General features: G+C 38.9%; 1 long non-coding RNA gene across 1 annotated transcript in view; it reads right to left on the minus strand.

The window, feature by feature from the left end:
• Nucleotides 1–2,512: 2,512 nt before the first annotated feature.
• LOC132022531 (uncharacterized) overlaps nucleotides 2,513–19,295 on the minus strand; it is a 34,737-nt gene continuing 17,954 nt past the window's right edge. Inside the window, exon 3 of the long non-coding RNA XR_009405606.1 lies at nucleotides 2,513–2,592. This is a non-coding gene — a long non-coding RNA (uncharacterized LOC132022531). The remainder of the gene's footprint in view (nucleotides 2,593–19,295) is intronic.

A 19,295-nucleotide genomic window follows, 5' to 3' on the forward strand; every position in this document is an offset into this window, starting at 1 on the left:
CACCACCACAAAAGCCCTATCACAGACTGGGAAGTTTTTCAAAGAATGAAACTTCCTTTAAACACTGATAACATTATAATTTTGCAGGAATAAATATTCACAGATATTTGGGAGTCCATAAGAGACTGATTTAAATATATATGCATATACATATTCAAATATATATATATTTAAGTATATATAGAGAGAGAAGAGAGGGTTGTATATAGGTATATAGCTATATGTATACTTATATAATTATATTTAGCTTTGAAATGTGATTACATCCAATCAGAGACTGATGCACAGAATACAGTCTGTACTAGAAGAGAATCCATGAAAACAGAAGCAAGTTCTTGTCAGTCATCCTGATTTAGTAAAGCAGGAAGTAATGATACTTGGGAAAAATCTTGCCTTTGCTGCCTGTATGATAGAGAAACTGTGCATGAAAGTAGACCATCCACATTTGTAATACAGAGTTCCGGAGTATTCGATTTTTGTGATTACACAGAGACAGACTCAAACAAATGTATGGTACCCACATGCTTTCCTGCCTCTCAGCCCAGACCCCACTGGAATTAAAAGTTATGTCCGGCTTTCTGGCAGAAGATAGATGTGTTGAAGAAGAATATTATAGGCCACTTAAAGCAAAGAAACTTTGAGACACTACCTTTTTGCTCGAGATTGATATAACCGATCCTAAAGAACAATTTCTTATTTACATCATGATTCTTCTCTTCAGAAAATGTTCAAAGGGTTTTCCAATTTTATCTGAAGACACTGAAGCCAAAGTCTTCAAATACCAATGATAGGAACACTTGTTTGGTATTTTTCAGAACAGCAACCGATTGCCACCTTTCAGGTAAAACTCAGCTGTGAAGAAATGAATCCGTTGACCATCCAGCAGCTGGAAAACTATAGCCCACCAGCCAAACCACGCAAACCAGCTGCTTTTGTAAATAACTGATTGAAACACAGCCACGCCCACTTGTTTATGCACTGTCTACGGCCACGCAAAGGCAGAGTGAACAGTTGCACAAGAGACCTACGACCAACAAAACCTAAAACATTTACCGTCTGCCTCTTTACAAAAAGTTTGCTAATGTCTGGACTAGAGCATTAACTTTGCTTTATAATAAAGTAACTTCTAATAATTATTTGTCAATAAGAGTGACTTCACAAATACTTTCCCAGTCTGTTGGCCAGAACACTAAGTTAGAGCCAACAGCGCAAGATAAACACTAATGACCTCATGTTGCCCAACATAAAGACTTGTGTGGCCGGTGATTTATCATCTCAGCCTAGCACCACACCTGTTTGGTCTAGATCCACACATCTGGATCAGGGACACAGTATGCAATTCCCCTTTTCTGCCATTTTTACAAGAACAAAGCTTCAGTATAAAGACTTAGTCACATGTAGTATTTATAATGATATATCAAAATCATCAAGTGAATTACAAATAAGACATGATGAACTGGTATTTAGAATGGGAAGGACATTTCTCACCAGGTGCTAATAATTTGAAGGTATATTTGACTGCAGGCTTACATAAGTTGATACAGCGCTCCCTTAATCAAAGGCTAGTTAAAAAGAATATGAAATGAGCTGACACATTTTGACACGATTGCCGACTGCAGATCAGACACATGTGCACCGCACATCGGGAATGCATCGGGAAGGGTTTTCATTCCTTTAAGTTATGGATTTTAAATCAGTTCCTGAGACGAATGTTTCAAACATTTAAGTGTAAAGTTCTAAAACACTCACCCAAACCTGGGAAATGGAACATGTGTATGAAACCCTTTCCCATTCCCAGACCTCCCCATTTTACTTTGAATTACAAAGTAAACTCTCAAAGAACCAGAAGAAAATACAACTTCTGGGTAGAGTGGGGAAGACTGTCTAAACAGAAAAGCAAAGGAAGAAACCATAAAGGAAAATAGATAGACACATAAAACTTTAAAATGCCGTAAATCAGAAAGAGTCCTACACACGACAAGGCAAAAGAAAGACATATATAATACAAAAGGCATATTCTTGATATATTGCAAGTCTTTAACATTTATGAAAAAAGAGAAACAGTACGAAACAGTATTTTTTCAATTAACCGTTCAACAAAGTTGAATTGAACTCCTACCCTAATACTGCTGGAGCTTCAGCGGGTGACCCCACTGATCCAGGACTGATGTGGGTCCCGGGACGTGAGACTTTCCGTGCTAAAACCGGGGCAGCCCCAGGCAAGCCAGAGATCGGACACCTGGACTCAAGTTCCCATTTCATCACCATATGACCTTCAACGTGTTACTCCACCTTCATGAGTCTCAATTTCTTCATCTTTAAATGAGTATTAATCAGGTTCTTAATTCTTAGGATTGCGGTGAAGATTAAGCAAGGTGAAGCGTACAGAGCTCACACACCTGGCACATAGCACTTGTTCAATAAATGGTACCTGTTACAATTGTCACCATCATTCACATTCCTGTTTATCAGCTGTGAAGGCTTACCAGCTTCTTCTCAGTATCTGTCTAGAGAACCGCAGTCTGGGGGAAGGGTTAGGCAAACACTGCTGAGTTCCTCAGTGGAGGTCGTCATCTGACCTAGTTTTGGTCACTGAGGAAAAAAAAAAAAGGGGGCATTTCTGATTGAGATTTTCAAGAGGGGCAGAAGGTGTGAGTTGCAGGGGTGGGGGGCTTTGGGTGAAGTCCTTCCTTATTCCGCGACTTCCTGCCTGGAACACCACCTCCTACCGGGAAGCAAAGGGGCTATCCTGTGACGCCAAGGGTGACAAGAATGTGCTGAGGATGGCTGGTGGAAAGATACAGGGCGTCCATCTCTCCCCTGGCATCATGGAGCCCATGTACCCAACTTGAATTTCTGACTTGGACTTTCATTCCATGAGAAAAAACAAAACTTCCAATTTGCTTAAGTTGCTATTTCCAAGTTTCTATTATTCTCAGCCAAACAGAATTTTCAACCAATTCTAGGCCCACGCCAATAGAAATACAGGCAAAGGATGCAAACTGGCAATTTAACAAACAAACAAAAGCAAATGTCATGTAAGTCTGTGACAAAACTTATTACATCATCATTATTATATAAATAAAAGCACGACACCGTGTTTAACTGTCATGTTGACAATAAAGTACAGAGAATAATATCTAAAACACCGTGTTTAACAACAAAACATAACAATTATTTTTATTATGCTATGTATTTTTCTGTCTTTGAGAGAAACAAAATACAACAGATAAACTGGAAGCTTCCTTTTCCTTCTTCCGAATCCATTCACTTCCCTTCCTCCCCACATTTAGCCAATATCCTGATGATGCTTGTATTCTCCTTACCTAGATTTGTACACTTTTAGTACAGAAATATGTACATGCAAAAAAATACACTGTATAACAAGTTACTCATTAATGTATTTTTAAAATTCATATATTATAATTCCATCCATATCTTTTTACAAATAGCGTCTTTAACTCAGTGGTATAATTTTGAGGTTTACCTAGATGTATACATATGTCTAGTTTACTCACTTTAATAATTCTACTGTCTTCCATTGCACAATTATACTATAATTTATTTACCAATTCTTTCTTTGTTAAACATACATTTTTTCTCTTTTTTTAAGATTTTATTTGTTTATTTGACAGAGAGAGATCACAAGTAGGCAGAGAAGCAGGCAGAGAGAGAGGGGGAAACAGGCTCCCCACTGAGCAGAGAGCCCAATGCGGGGCTCCATCCCAGGACCCTGAGATCATGACTTGAGCCGAAGGCAGAGCCTTTAACTCACTGAGCCACCCAGGCGCCCCACATATTTTTCTAACTTTTGCCATTAACACATGCTTGAATACACATGGGAAAGTCCCTCGTTATTGTTTTAATTTGTATATCATTGATCAGTATATGTTTATTGGTTACTTGGTTTTCCTCTTCTGTGAATTTCTTGGTTTTTACTTATGCATATTAACTGGTGGACATTTTGTTTCTTAGGTAGTTATCTACGCTTTTACATGGCATTACTTTGAATTTTAACATAAAATTAATCCATCTTTTCCTGAGTTTTTCTTCTTTATTAATCGAGAAACATTTCACATAACATAAAATTCATCCTTTAAAAGCACTGAATTCCATGGTTTTTAGTATATTCAAAGTTATGCAACCAACATCACTATTTAATTCCAGAACATTTTCATCACCTCAAAAGAAATCCCATACCCATCAGCAATCACTCCCCACTAGCCCACCCTCCAGCCCTCAGCAACCACTAATCTATTCCTGTCTCTTTGGATTTACCTATGCTGGATGTTTCCTGTATAAGTGGAACCATACAACATGTGCCCTTTTGTGAGTGGGCTGCCTTTCCTGAGATTATTGGTTTCAAGGTTCATGCATGTTGTAGCATGTATCAGTCCTTCATTTATTTTTATGGCTGAATAATATTCAATTACATAGATATACCACATTTTGTTTTTCCATTCATCAACTGATGGAAATTCAGTTTGTTTTCATTTATGAATAATGCAACTCGGAACGTTCAAGTAAAAGTTTGCAGTGCACATATGTTTTCAGTTATCTTGGGCATGTGCATAGGTATGGAATTATTGAGTCTTCTGGAAAGTCTGTTTTCAGGAGCTGCCAGAGTGCTTTCCAAAGTGTCTGTTCCATTTTGTATTCTCACCAGCCAGGTATGAGGGTTCCAATTTTTCTTCATACTCCTCAACACTCCAAATGTCATCTTTTTTATTGTAGCCATGTCAGTGGGTGTGAAATGGCATAATATTTTATTGTTGCTCTGATTTGCATTTCACTGATGGCCAATAATGTTGAGCATCTTTTCATGTACTTATTGGCCACTTGTGTATCTTTTTTGGGTAAACATCTATCCAAATCCTTTGCCCATTTTAAAAATTAGGTTATTTGTCTTGTTATTCAGTTTCAAGAATTCATTAAATATCCTGGATACTAGCACTTTATTAGATACATGTTTGCAAATATTCTCTCCTATTCTGTAAATTTTCTTTTTGCCTTCTTGAGAGTACCCTTTGATAAAGGCACAGATGTTTTTCATTTTGATGAAGTCCAATTTATCTGTTTCTTTTGTTACTTGTGCTTTTGATGTCATATCTAAGAAATCATTGCCAACTCCAACGTTAAACTCCCAAGTTTAAAATAAAATTTGTACTTAGTTTTTTCTTCTAAGAGTTTATAGTCTTAGCTCTTCTATTTAGACCCATGATTCATTTCTTAGTTAGTTTTTGTGTGTGGGGTGAGGTAGAGGTCCATCTTCATTCTTTTGCGTACGGGTATTTAGCTACCCTATCCCTAAAGGTTTTATTTTGTGACTAAGAAATTTTTCTAGACCCTGACAAAATATTTATCTAAAAATTTCCCTGAAAGTTTGAATCTTTATTTATACTTTTAGGTCCTTAATCCAGATAAATTTGATTCTGTGGTTAGTATAAAGCAGCGATCCAAACTTTTTTTCTTCTATATGGTTATCATTTGACACAGTGGCATTTGCTAAGTACTCTGTCCTTTCCACCTCATCTGTAATGCTTCCTCTGCCAATTGGCAAGTTTCCATCCATGCTCAGGTATGTTTCAGGGTTCCCTACTCTGTCCTACTGTCTTATTTATTGAACATTTAAATTAATATGCTTTCCAATAAGTCATTGGATGTTTCTAAATTTCAATATTTTACTTCTACAACTTCTATTCAGCTTTTTTTACAAATATGACTCTTTTTCTTCCATGATTTTTACATGTTTCTTTGTGATTTCAATTTCTTCTTTTATCTATAGTCAATTAACATTTTGAATATACGGACTCATTTAGATTATTCTATAATTTCCAATTTCAAGGCTGCTGATCTCCTATTTGTTATAGCTGTTGATTCTTCCCCAGGGAGATTCCTATCTTCATTTGTGAAGTCATCCATTATAGGAGTTCCTTTACTGAGGGGTCTGGCAGGAAGGAAGTATATTAACAGAGCAATTTTCATTTGCTCCTGCTAAGATCCTAAGAGTATTGCCTATTTTGTGACTCAATTTAGGAAAATTTATTGACTTCAAGTCCCCAAACCATGTGAACAGGAAACTTTCAGACCCTCTTGCCTGGTCATGGTCATGGTGTTTTGATTTCCATCAGATGACTCTTCCATATTTTTTCACACGGAGCCCCAGCATATGAGAAGATCATATTCACTTTCCTGGACTGGTGGACCATTTCTACTCCCCTTTTGATGGATAGGGCACCTTTTAAGATTTCTAGCTTTATCCAAGATTACCATTAATAACTGCTTTGGGATAGGGAGTAGGTATCTGGGTTGTTCAGTTGGTCAAGCATCTGACTTTGGCTCAGGTTGTGATCTCAGGGCCCTGGGATCGAGTCCCATCTCGGGTCCCATCTCGGGCTCCTCACTCAGGGGGAGCCTGATTCTCCCTCTGCCCCTCCCTCTGCTTGTGCGCTCTCTCTCTCTCTCTCTCTCTCTCTCAAATAAATGAATAAGATCTTAAAAAAATATATTGCTTTTTTTGGGACACATATTAACAAAAGCTGTTAAGGTATCTTTAAAACACTGCAACATAAGGAATGTTTGTAGATATCAAGGCTAAACAGGGCACTACATTAAAGCAATGCATTTATTTATGATTAAGCCTTATAATGTTATTGTACTTTCAAACTTGAATAGAAGGGAAAGAGCCACAATGTAGACCTTCATCACAAAATGGTTGAAGAACAATACAATCTCCTTTTACCTAGAGCAAAAATAACCATCATTCTGCCTCCTGTCTCTAAAAGGTATTTCATGCCACTTGAGGTTCACTGTTGTAAGTGGCAGCTTCTCGCGAATGAATGCATAATGCATAGGCATCAAAACTGGGCAACAGTTTTCTGATTTGGGGTGGGGGGAATATTTTGTTTTGCACTTTAAAACATCGACATCTACATTAGCCAACTTGAAGGAAAATTCAATCAGTTCCTTTTCTTCAAGCCTATATCTCTAAACAAGTAATGCTCCATGGTTGGGTTTTTTAAGCAATTCCATTCATCACTCTTCACCATTCACAAATTTTAGAATATCTCTACCTTTTGGATTATACTATTCTATTTATTTTGAGGAGGATTTAACCTAGTATCAGGAGTATTGAATAAATAACAAAAAACTATTTAAATATTGCTGATGTCATAATTTACCCATGGCATTTTCAACAAGCATAAATGTTCCTGTAGTTTTATGCAAGTCAAATAAATCTTATTGCTAATGTTGGAGAAAATTACTCGGTATGGAAATGTCATAATGAACTTTTATTAATAAATTACAAATCCCTAATTTATCAGAGAGTTCTGACTTCTGTTTTTTGAGGTCTCATAAGGCAAGGGCATTAGCCTCTAGTAACAACCAACCCTTTGAGGGAAATTGAAAATGGAAGAATTGAGAACCAAAGTATGGTGGACTGTAAGACTGTAAGACACGAAGCTTCTTAGAGAATCTTCGAATAAATTCCATAATACTAGTTAGGGAAAAACAATTGCTTTCTATTTTACTCTATTGTGAGTTCCATTTTCTTAGAAAAGTTAATTAACAAAGACCAATTATTTGCCTTCCTGGGTTTAAAAAATAGTCCATTTAAGTATATGGGAAAATGTGTTTAACATAGTGCAAAATTTATCATTTCTTCACAGAAATACATACATTAGTAGGAAGAGGCAATGAGTAACATTTTCTTCAACCTATTAAATTCTTTTAGTGTTCTATGGTACAAGAAAATGTGGATCTAATGTGAAGTTATACTTTTAAGCATTCTTATCTTGAGCTCTCCAGTGAGTAATTACTATAGAACATTTGTAACTCTTAGTAGAGAAACCTCTCATTTTATATTCCTGCAAGCTGGAACCAAAAGGAAGTGTTTGAGAGTTTCTGACACTGGAAGTTTTAATTCTCCTAGCACAACCGAACTATTAGAAGTTTGACTGTTATCCAATATCTTGAATGTCCTTTATGCTTCCTGTTCATTTTGGATGGGGACAGGGGAAATGACACTGAGTCATCCCTTAAGTCGCCCCCTTGAGAACAGAGGATCTAAGACTAGCAATTACACAGGTGCTACTTGCTTGACCCAGTACTCATATTAGAATAGGTGAAGAATGACTTATACTCCAATTCCAAAAACACAGGAGATGACCCAGAGTCCAAAGTCAAAAGAGAGAGGTAGGAGGTCTGAAACATGGGGAATCGTATTAAACCAATCAGTCAAGAAATACTTATAAAGTGCCTGAATGTGTTTAGTGTTATGTTACACAAGAAAAGATCAAACACTGAGGATAAGGGGGAAATAAATGCTTGAAGAGGAAGAACATTCTTGCTACATAAAGATAAAACTGGTCTCAAAAAGAGGGAACCAAAAGGCAAAGAGGATACAAGTAAAACTACAAGTATAAAATAGAGAAACCATTGAAAAAGAGAATTAGATATAAAGAACCAGTCATAATGCAGAAATGAATCATTTTTATAAAAAGCGATTGCTAAGGAGGGCGGCACCTGGCCCAGAAGAGGAGGGGAGAATTGAAAGAAGAAGAACTCATCTGAGATAACATAATGTCTGAACTAGGGGAGACCTCGGGGTCTGACCTACGGCTCCCTCCAGGAAGAAAGAAAACTGTTCTGCCTTAAGATCACACAGAGAAACAGACCTCACACTGGAACCTAAGTCTTGGGCTCCCATGCTGCCACTTTCAATCCAACTCTAGTTCAAGGTCTCAAAGCAAAAGAGAGAAATCATTAAACTCTTGGCCATAAAGGGGAGAAAGGAGTTTGGGGACAGAAAGGGGGGACACGAGTGGAAGACACAGTAGCAAAATGTCATTAGTGTGGCCAGAATTCAAGGAGGTCCAGCCAAGCAGAAGAGGCTGCACATTTTATTTCCACATGCCAAATAATTATTTGAGTTTTAAAATGCCCATTTACCTAGGACGCTTGACTTGAGCGCATGTATATAAGGACCTTTCACTTTTTTTCATAACACCTACTCTTTCTTTCCGCTCATAGGCACTGAAATACAATTTGAGAAACACTATAGCACATCCGACCTTTTTCAAATCTCCCAGACAAACTCCAAACTCCCCAGCTTTCCCCATCTCAGGAGTGTGAAATCTTATTTTCCAGTTCTCTGCTCAAATTTAACAAGCCACCTCCTGCTTAACCTTCTTCTGTGAAACCTGAAAGCATCAGACAATTGTATGCCCAACCCTTGCTCCTCCGAACCCTCCATCTCTCCCCATCAGGAGTCCACAGAACCACAATTTCAAATCTCGGATAATCGCCCTCCACTACCCAGAGTGTAATATAAGGCTGTAACGTCTACCTTTGCACCTTCCATACAAAAGCATCTTTCTAACCATCTTCTCACCCTCTGACTCAAAGACAGAAGCATTTAGACTGCATTTAATTACTCCAAACTATCAGAAACTGATTAAAAGAATCTACGCCTAGACGGGGCTGGGCTGATAATACTGTTGTTGTTACTGCTTTCTGGTGAAGACATACTTAGTGGAAACACAACAGCTCTCAATTAGGCAGCTGGGTGACTTATAAATATATATTTATGTTTGAAGCCTAAGTGGCCATTGGCTTCCCTACTGTTTTACTTAGCTAACAAAACAACTCTATCAAAGTAAGTATTATTCCAAAACCCAACTTCCTGTGCAGAATGCTCCCATGTGCTCCATCAGTCTGGCTCTCTGATGAACTACATCGTTTCTTATAAACTGTCCATGGCCCATAAATTTCCAAGCATAAAGGCTATTACTGTGCTGCGCAGATCTGCTGAGAATTTGGGCCTTTCGAACTTCATTTTACCTGGTTGGAAATGAGACGGGGGAGAAAGTCCATCTGCAAACTTCCTCTCTGTCCTCCTCCCAGACACACTCCCATTTTGATCCGGGGGAATTATTTAGTGCACACAAGTCTGGAACAAGGGTTTATTTTGACTAATTTTAAGCAGCTTTCTGCATCAAATTAGCATTTTCTTTCTGCAAAGGCTACATACTAGAAAAGAGAGAAGAGATACTGGGGACAATTTCCTAATTAATCTGGGAAGTGTGGGTTGGAAAACTCAGAACATTAAAAAAAATCTTTTTTGGGGAGGGGTGTTAACTCACTCTTTATATAGTGAGAGAGGAATCACATAAGATAATGCTTTCCAATCCCAGTGAATGGCTAAATCTGGTCCATACCAGTCCAAATTAAGTACTGGAGACCATAAAATAATCAGAAAACATAAGGCTGTGACCAAATTTCTAGTCGAGAAATGAGTAACATTGTCGGACAGCATCATAATCACCATTGGCATCATCTGCTTCCGTTTGCGCTTTACAGTTTACTGCCGGTTCATAGACATAATCTCATTTGATCTTTATGAATAGGCACAAAGGAGTTAGGAGACACGGGGCACTGACATGTCGTCGTCCCCGAGATTTCTTGACAACTCATCACCAACTTCATTCAGTTTCATTTAATGATGAAAACAACACCGGGGACATCGGCACGAGCTAGACTGCGCAGCATGACCTGAAGACCAAGGTATCACTAGGCATTTGCTACGAAGGAAATTAAAACATAAGCTGATGTTTTCCAAAGCTAAACCACTTAAGATTCATCAACATTAAATCTGACAGTTTCAAGAACAAATGAATACATCTCAGAATTTTTATGGCAAATGGGGAGGAGTCCCCAAGGAAAGGAAAAGGAAGGGGAGGGAAGGAAAGAACGGAAGGAAAGTAGTGCAGGAAAATACTCTATTTCAGACGTGACGTGACGATCCCAGAGATTTTTTTTCCTTGTGCTAAAGAAGCCGTCTCCTCTCACCATCCTCTAACCCAGAACCTGTCTTTGCACCTTCACACTTCCATGCACTTCTCATTAAGTAAACAGCGAGATGTTCGTGCCATGGTTAGTCTCTTTGACACAGAATTTACTGTTTGGTTGAGGAATTCTTCCCAGCAATACGAGGAAATGGTTGTTTGTGTGATGTATTTGTGCAAAGGGAGCTAGTAAACTCTGGGGAGAAAAGAGGGGTGTTGCTTTCTTAATCCCTTTAAAACCATTAAAAACTTTTTCCAGGCAATTATGATCCTAATGAGAAAATATTCATCGAGTAAAGTAATTGTATCTAATCTAGAGGATTCGAGACAGAGGAGAACACAGAATAAAGTACCATCTCAACGTCTCAGTGCCTGGGTCGAAATGTTCCTTCCTGCGAAGCCCCACTTAACTAAATTTCTGTTGCCTTCATGCTATAATGATAGTTTTCACTTTCATTTCTGGAAAAATATGGTTTATTGTGCTGTATAAGATGTACTCCACAACAAGTAGGATTCAGCAGTGCCATAATTTTTTCCAGATGTAATTCTCTTCACTATTTATATGTAAGACTTCCACTAAAATTCTCTTGCTAGGCAAATATTCAAAATTAATAATATAATTTTTAATAGAATCACAACCATTACGTGTTATTGAATGATCTGTAAAATCTTGATATAAAAATCCCAGGTGACTAAAATAAGATTTAAAAACGAGCACAGTAAGTTATTTTTCATTGTTTGCTCTGGAATTCCTCATTTGAAGCGCTTATTATGGTTTACAAGATGAGGTTGTTCTCTTGTGCAAGTTTTCTTTTGAAAAGATCATAAAATCTCACTGTGAATATTTAACTGAAGAGTAATAATAACAGATACTTCCTTACACAGCATCATGGTGTAACACTCTGCATTTTGACATCTGTCCAGACAGATGTTTAAAACTTAAGTTCTTCAAGATTTGTTTTTTAAGTTTTCTAGAAAAAGATCTGGGAATCATTTTTTATACCAAACCTACTTTTGTGTTACAATTTCACTGTCAACAACTTAATTATTTGAAACAGACAGAGAAGCCGGTGATTTATATAGGCTGTCTAAGAAGAATTTGGTCAAATGGAAAAAAAAAAAATCTACAATTAACTTTTCTTACTGACATACCATCATCAATCTTCTTGTCTGTTTACATGGTTTACACGCATATGTAAAATAGTTTATTTTGATTTTTTTCTTGATGGGATTATGACAAGTAGCTTGATCTTAAAAAGGAATCGTTAACCTTCAAAGCAAGCATAGCCATGTTTTGGGAGGATGTGTTTAAAAAGTAGCCCTAGAGTTATCCTTCTCATATGCCACAAGGCCGCTGCTAAATATGAATGTGATATATTTCTTTTTAATTAAAAGTAGTTGTATTGTGGTGTGATTTTTAATAACTTCAGTGTCTTTGGATTTCTACATTTTAGATTCATGTTGAAACTTGTACACCACCACATGCTGATTGCAAAATTCATTACCACGTAAATCATGTTTTAGTGATAGTCCTTTAAACAAAGTTGGTTTGATTGCGAAGTGCTCGCTGGTCGGCTTATTTATTATGAAGGTTTGTCAGGCAGAGCAGTTAAGTTAATCAGTACCCAATAAAAGATTTAAACCTATAGATATGTCACCCGATTTATTACTAACAAAGGTTTGGGGCTTCTTAATAAACACTCATGAAAACATGTTGTAATGGTTACTTCAGAAACCTGATTTCCATACTGCTTGTGAAGTTGAAAGGAGATTCCCTAGTTCTGTGGAAAATAAAGAAGAGCATACATTATTTTCCTGAGTTTTATTATCTGACTAGATGTCCATAGAAGATACTTAACTTGATTTGCTTTGGAATCAATATGCAGTTTGCTATTTCTGTTTTCCTACAAGGCATAGTGTGCTCTCGCTTAAAACAGTGTAAGTCTTTCACTTAGCCCATGTCTCTTGTGGGTATAGTATTATCAGTAACTTTCAACAAGGTTAAGGGAACTCATTCTTGGAAGGTTGTGATGTTACAATCTTCTTATTGTAACATTCTTATTACATTGTAATATTGTATTTGTAACATTGTAACATTCTTATCACAATCTTCTTATTGGGTATTTTATGAAAGAAAATCATGATGCCAAATGCAATTAGGACCAAATTCAAACTGATGGGCAAAAGCTCCTTTTCCTCCATGAGATCATTTTAAAACATAAAAAGTGTGAACCATGATGCCTTTGATAGTGGAATTTTTGTGCAAGCTATGAGACTTTGAAAAAGCTCTGTGTCTCAGTTTCCTCGTCTTTATTTTTTTTTAAGATTTTATTTATTTATTTGATGGAGAAAGAGCGATCACAAGTAGGCAGAGAGGCGGGCAGAGAGAGAGGGGAGAAGTAGGCTCCCTGCTGAGCAGGGAGTCCGATGCAGGGCTCGATCCCAGGACTCTGGGATCATGACCTGAGCTGAAGGCAGAGGCTTAACCCACTGAGCCACCCAGGTGCCCCAGTTTCCTCATCTTTAAAATGGTGCTAGGGCAAGCGGAAATGAATTGGAATAGATCATATTCAAATTCCTGGCAAATACGGAAATTGCATGATCTTACGAGTCCATTAACAGTCCTCATTTAACTCCATGGAGAACACAATTTTAACTCCAAAGCTAACGTAACTGCCACGCAAAGGATGTATTTTCAATACTAATAACCAAAAGTGATTACTTGGTACGTACAAATCCTGTTCTCACAAACGTAAGGGAAGCTGTACAGCTTTTGTCTAGAAAATTCAGTTCAATCTAATTGATGATAGGGCCAGACAAGGCTTAAGAACAGAATTAATATTTTCACCCATTTTCGTGTGATTTATTCAGATGATTGTTCAAATTTCTACTTCCTTTTGCCAGGATGTCTAAATATTCTCTCTGTATTTATCTCTGTAAGGCTTTGAGGGTGAAATTGAATGGTTTTGGTTTTGGTTTTGGTCTATTTATTTAAACTCTTGCAGTCAACAAAGGAGTACCTAAAATATTTTCCCCCAAACCAATATCTTTTCCTAAGGTAAAATAATTATAAATATGGTAACCAGGAGGCCATGACATTTGGCTGTCTTTACATGAATCACATTTCTACCAACTCTGGTTCTTAAGTACAAAACTATGTCTTCCTAACACCCCTTCCATTTGTGCCCAAAGCTCAGTACATTAGCGGGACAGGACTATCTTGAGGCAGTTTTGTACCTGATGCTAAAATAAGAATGGGGAGAGGGAGCCCCACCTGGAGTAAATTTGGAGTTTTGTTCGATGCAATAATTTTTATCACAAAAACATCATACTCCTTCCAAATCTGTTTGTAGCATGACCTTGAAAGGTGTGCAATCTTTGGTGAACTTGATAGGAACCGCTTTAGAGCAGGAAGACCCTAATTTCTTCCAAATGCATCTTTCTCTGAATGAAACAGTAAGGGCGGGGAGAGACTGTGAATACGTGTTAATGCGTTTTAACTGCTGAAAGTGCTTTAGCTCTAAAAGATACGAAAGTATGTAAAGGCCCCAAATATTCCGCTGTGCCTATTTCCGCGATACCTTAAGAATCCATACGGTAAGCACATTCAACTAAACGCTGAGCCAGTCGGCTCAGAGCTTTGCAGCCTTTCCCAGGACATCAAAATGTGCCCAAAGGAACCTAAGCGTATTTTTGGAAACTGTAATTAGAATTGCCTTGTTGCATATAATAGAAAATCCCAAAACAGAGGTGACAAAGAAGGAAAGCAAGGAAAGGAAGAAAGGTGGAAGGGAGGGAGGCAGGGAGGGAAGAAAAGGGAAAGGAAGGAGTAGAAAGGAGGCGGGACAGGAGAGGAAAGAGGGAGGACGACGGGGAGGAAAGGAAACGGGGAAGAAACCAAGGAAGAGAGGACGCGAGAGAGGATGGGGGGAAGTTCATTTCCTTCTCGTGTAAAAATAAAGGTCGGCTGCCCGGGACTGGTACAGTGACTCCAAGCTAGCCTCAGCCTCCTGTCTTTCTGCTCTACCATCCCTTGAGGCGGTTTTCATCCTCAAGGTCCACTCATGGTTCAGGACAGCTGCTACCCCTTGAGTTATTGCGGCTCAGTTGCTGCACTAACAAGGACAGACTAACAGAAGGACAACAGGGCTTCCTCCTGGCAGAGGCAACTCCCTTTAAGCAGCTTTCCCAGAGTCCCACGGAGCCCTTCTGCAATTTGGCCAGAGCGCCGTCACGTGACCACACTTCGCTACAGGGGAGGCTGGGAACTATCTCTAAGTCTGGGTGCAAAGAGACCCGACTAAAGTTCTCTTTGGCAGGCGGGGGAGGCGAGGGGAAGTAGACACCGGAATAGACAAGAAGCAGCCTCTGCGACAGGAATGCTTAAATGACGAGGGTGTGAAATACTTTTCGAGGACTATTCCAGAACACATTTTTTTTTTTTTTTTTCCTCAGAAGGGGGATGAGATTTGCGGTTGAAGGCTAGCCCTAATGCCAAATGTGGAACACGGGTAGCGATGGATAGAGTGCTAAAAGTCTCAGGGGCTGGACCTCACTGGAGTCTGGCACAAACCAACTTCCACACCATAAAAGAAATTGTACATCTGTTGCCAATTGTTTCAGCTCGCTGGAGACATTACAGGGGTGAAAATTGAGGTGTGGCAGCACTAGACACCCAGAGAGTCGGTTGGCATCTGCGCTACACACAGGAAACAGCACAGAAGAGCAACAGGGGCTTGGGGCTTTGACATCACACAGACCTGGTTTGGAATGGGAAGTCTACCTTACTCCTTAACCCTTTGTCCTGGGCTTCTTTGCCTCCAAAATGAGGGAAGAGTTATGCCTCATACGGTCACTTATGATATTAAAGTACACAAAGCACATATGTTCAGTAAATAGTAGCTATTATAATGCATATTTTAAAGCTATTTGGAACAAGATAAGGAACCAAATGGCACAGAGATACAGAGGGTGGTGGTTCACCTACTAAGTATGTCTCAACTTTTTCCTACCTATTCTCCTGCATTCTTACCTTCTGTTTCTAGCCCAGGTTTTTCATGCTCCCTTACCACAACTTAGGGCTCTCAACTCTAAATAATACCATATAGACTCCTAGTTTATGAAAAGTGTATGCTCTAAGAATCGTAGTTACAAGAAGAAGGAGAGCGTCATGATAAAGATCTTGAACTCCAGCATCAAACCTGAAACTCCTGCACCAACATTTGGTCAAAGGTCCTTAATTTCTTCAGGGTTCAGTTTTCTCATCTGAAAACTGGAAATAATTCCTCTCTCACAAGTCGTGCATGTCGAGCACTGAGGTCAATGTTTGGCACATGGTACACAATGAATGGTGGTGATTGTTCTGCTGTGAGGAGGAAGGAGGAGAGGGAAGAGAAGTCACACTCCCTGGGCTTCCTCTAAGCCAGGCACTTGGCTTTATACTGAAATTTTATATCGCTTTTCCTCCTTCCACTGATCCTACAAATTATGAACCTTTCTTTTTTTTTTTTAAGATTTTATTTATTTATTAGAGAGAGAGAGAGAGAGCATGTGCAAGAGAGTGCACATGTAGACAGAACAGCAGGCAGAGGGAAAGAGAGAGAAACAGACTCCCCGCTGAGCGGAGAGCCCGATGCAGGTCTCGATCCCACGACCCTGGGATCATGACCTGAGCTGAAGACAGACACTTCACTGACTGAGCCACCCAGGTGCCTGGAGTTAAGAACCTTTCTATACAGAGGAGGAAACCGATGCTTGGAATCACAAAAGCACTTGCCAAAGAGAGAACAAATCAATTACAGCAACGCTATTTGGTCCCCGGTCTGTGTTTCCGAAGGTCATGCTCTTTCTACTCATTCACCAGAAGGAAGCTGGCATTCCAGTTTCTAATTCAACCTCTTGATACACCAAAGAGGCAGAGCAAAATTTAGGACAAAGGCTATAATGATTACTTTCAGCACTAAATTGACCTCAAGAGAATGTTTTCCACTTTCGACATAAAGAAGTCTCCTTTTAAATATGGGCTGTATCATCCAATTTATTTTTTCTATCATCCAATTTATTTTCAATGTCAAAAGGGTTCAAATGCAATGGAATTTTAGAAAACCTACTGCGACTGTAGTTATTAAATTTTAATTTAAATGTTATTTTTATTGTGCCCCAAACTAAAGTTTCCTTTGGATGACTCTCATTCAAATATTATACGTGGTCCTGAAATAGTTAAGTTAAGATGAACATTATTTAATGAAACCTCTCATGTAAGAAATATGTGTATTTATAGATCTTCTGGTAATTCTCTACATTAATTCCTTGACCTCAAACTGACCAGAGAAGGTCAACAATTCCTGTAATGTCCCTTAGTGGTACATTTTCATCTCTAACTTAGCTGAAAAGTATATAAAAGCACAGGCAGTCCAAAAGCACCCATACAGCTATACAGCTAAGTGACCCCAAAATGCAAGTTAATCCCTCCAAGGTCAATTGTAATTTATGTTCAATTAACTGGCTCAAGAAACCTGTTTTAGACAGAGGCCGGAAATTAGGAAACCCATTGCTTCACTTTCTTGTGGGGAGCATTTCTGGAAAAACCACCATGGGGAATCCAAAATGAAAGGCTCTCAGCAGGGTTTTCTTATAACTGAGCACACCTAAGTCTCCTCCATTCTCCTCATCCCTGAACTCAGACTCTGTCCAGGGATATGATAGAACCCGGGAGGATTTGGATGGAAAGTCTATTGTTCCTGCGCTTGGAAAGTGAACAGAATCACCAAGCTCAGTGTCCATTCCACCACGGAAGGCACTGGGTTAAGCCTCCTCTAGGACACCTGAGAAAGACACAGAAGGTAGTGGGAGGAGCTCCCACAGGCCACACCTGAGAAATTTGAACATTAAAAGACATAACACAGTAATGAAGGCAAACCCATTAAATAAGAATCTGTAAATCCATATTGATAGAAATAAGTAAAGGAATAAATAAATAAAAGGGAGAAAAGAAAAAGCCCTTCATTTGAATACAATGCCAGCTAATACTTTGGGGGCACCTACATTAAGCCACAGACTCTTGATCTCAGCTCAGGTCATGATCTCAGGGTTGTGGGATTGAGGAGCCAGCCTGCTTAAGATTCTCTCTCTCCCCCTCTCCCTTTCTCTCTGCCCCCTGCCCCTCCCCACCACAGCATTCAGGAACAAGTGCATGTTCTCTCTCTCTTAAAAAAAAAAAAAAAAAAAAAAGAATGCTAACTAATGTATTAAATGATGGAATTAGAAGATCATCAATGGATGTGAAACCAGTGAATAAAGGTTTTATAAGGCACAGGATATTACATAATAACTTCCAACTATCTTCCACTTGGCAGACAACACCTTGATCAAAGGAGCAAAGTTCACATCACCACTTCTGGGGCAGACTTTGGGGGCGGCTGATGAACAGAGGGCACTCCATACCATCTGCTGTGCTCCCACCAAAAACACACAACCTGAAGCCAAGGGTTAAGAAACAGCAGTCAAACCTCAACTAAGGGACATTCCACAAGATAACGGGTCTGTACTCTTCAGAAATGTAAAGGTCAGGAAAGACCAAGGTACCGTTTGTTCTAGATTTAAGGAGACTAAAGAGAGATGACAAGTGAGACATCATGTATGCTCCTGGATCTGATTCTAGGTCAGAAAAAATGACATAAAGGATATCATTGTAGCAATTGACGAAATTTGAATATGGACTGTGGATTAGAGAATAGTAGAGCAGCTATGTTAAATCCTGATTTTAGTAATTATCCCATTATGTAGAAACAGAAAAAATGTCCTACAGCGTGGCTTGAATCAGAAGCCCTAGGAATCTGACAAGCTTTCAGAAAGGCAGCCATAGGGGAAGGAGAATTTCTCACCACGCTTTGAGATGACACATCCCCATACACTGCATGTAACTTGACATTAGGTTCTAGAAGATTTCCACCAGAGGTAGCATTTATATCATCTTTCAGAAATTAAATCTTGGGGAAATACCTAGGAAAAAAAATCACTGCCTAATGTAAGACTGAAAGCAAAAGTTGACATCAAACTTCAGCAGACACCCCTGAAACACAGTGAAACCAGGAGTCCAGCCACAAACCCTCATCACTGGAGGGATCCTCCCACTGACCATGATCTTCCTCCTAGAGGCAGCCCAGGAGCCACTTCATTTACAATGGGAAAAGCAACCTAAAAGGGCCATTAAGTGAAACCATTTAGTGGCAACTGCAGTTACAATAAGATTCAAGTCTATTGTATCTTGTGTTTAAAAAAGCACCACAAGGACATTCATTATTTAATTTTGTGCTCACAAGCACCTGCGAAGCAGGCTTGAAACCTAGCATTCGTCCCTCTCTCATGAGTGAATAAATGGATGCTTACCATGACTGACTTCAGCAAAGTCACATAATAAGTAAGAGAGGGAGCTAGGATTCGTTCCTG

Source organism: Mustela nigripes, chromosome 7 (genome assembly GCF_022355385.1).
Source record: "Mustela nigripes isolate SB6536 chromosome 7, MUSNIG.SB6536, whole genome shotgun sequence".
NCBI lineage: Eukaryota > Metazoa > Chordata > Mammalia > Carnivora > Mustelidae > Mustela > Mustela nigripes.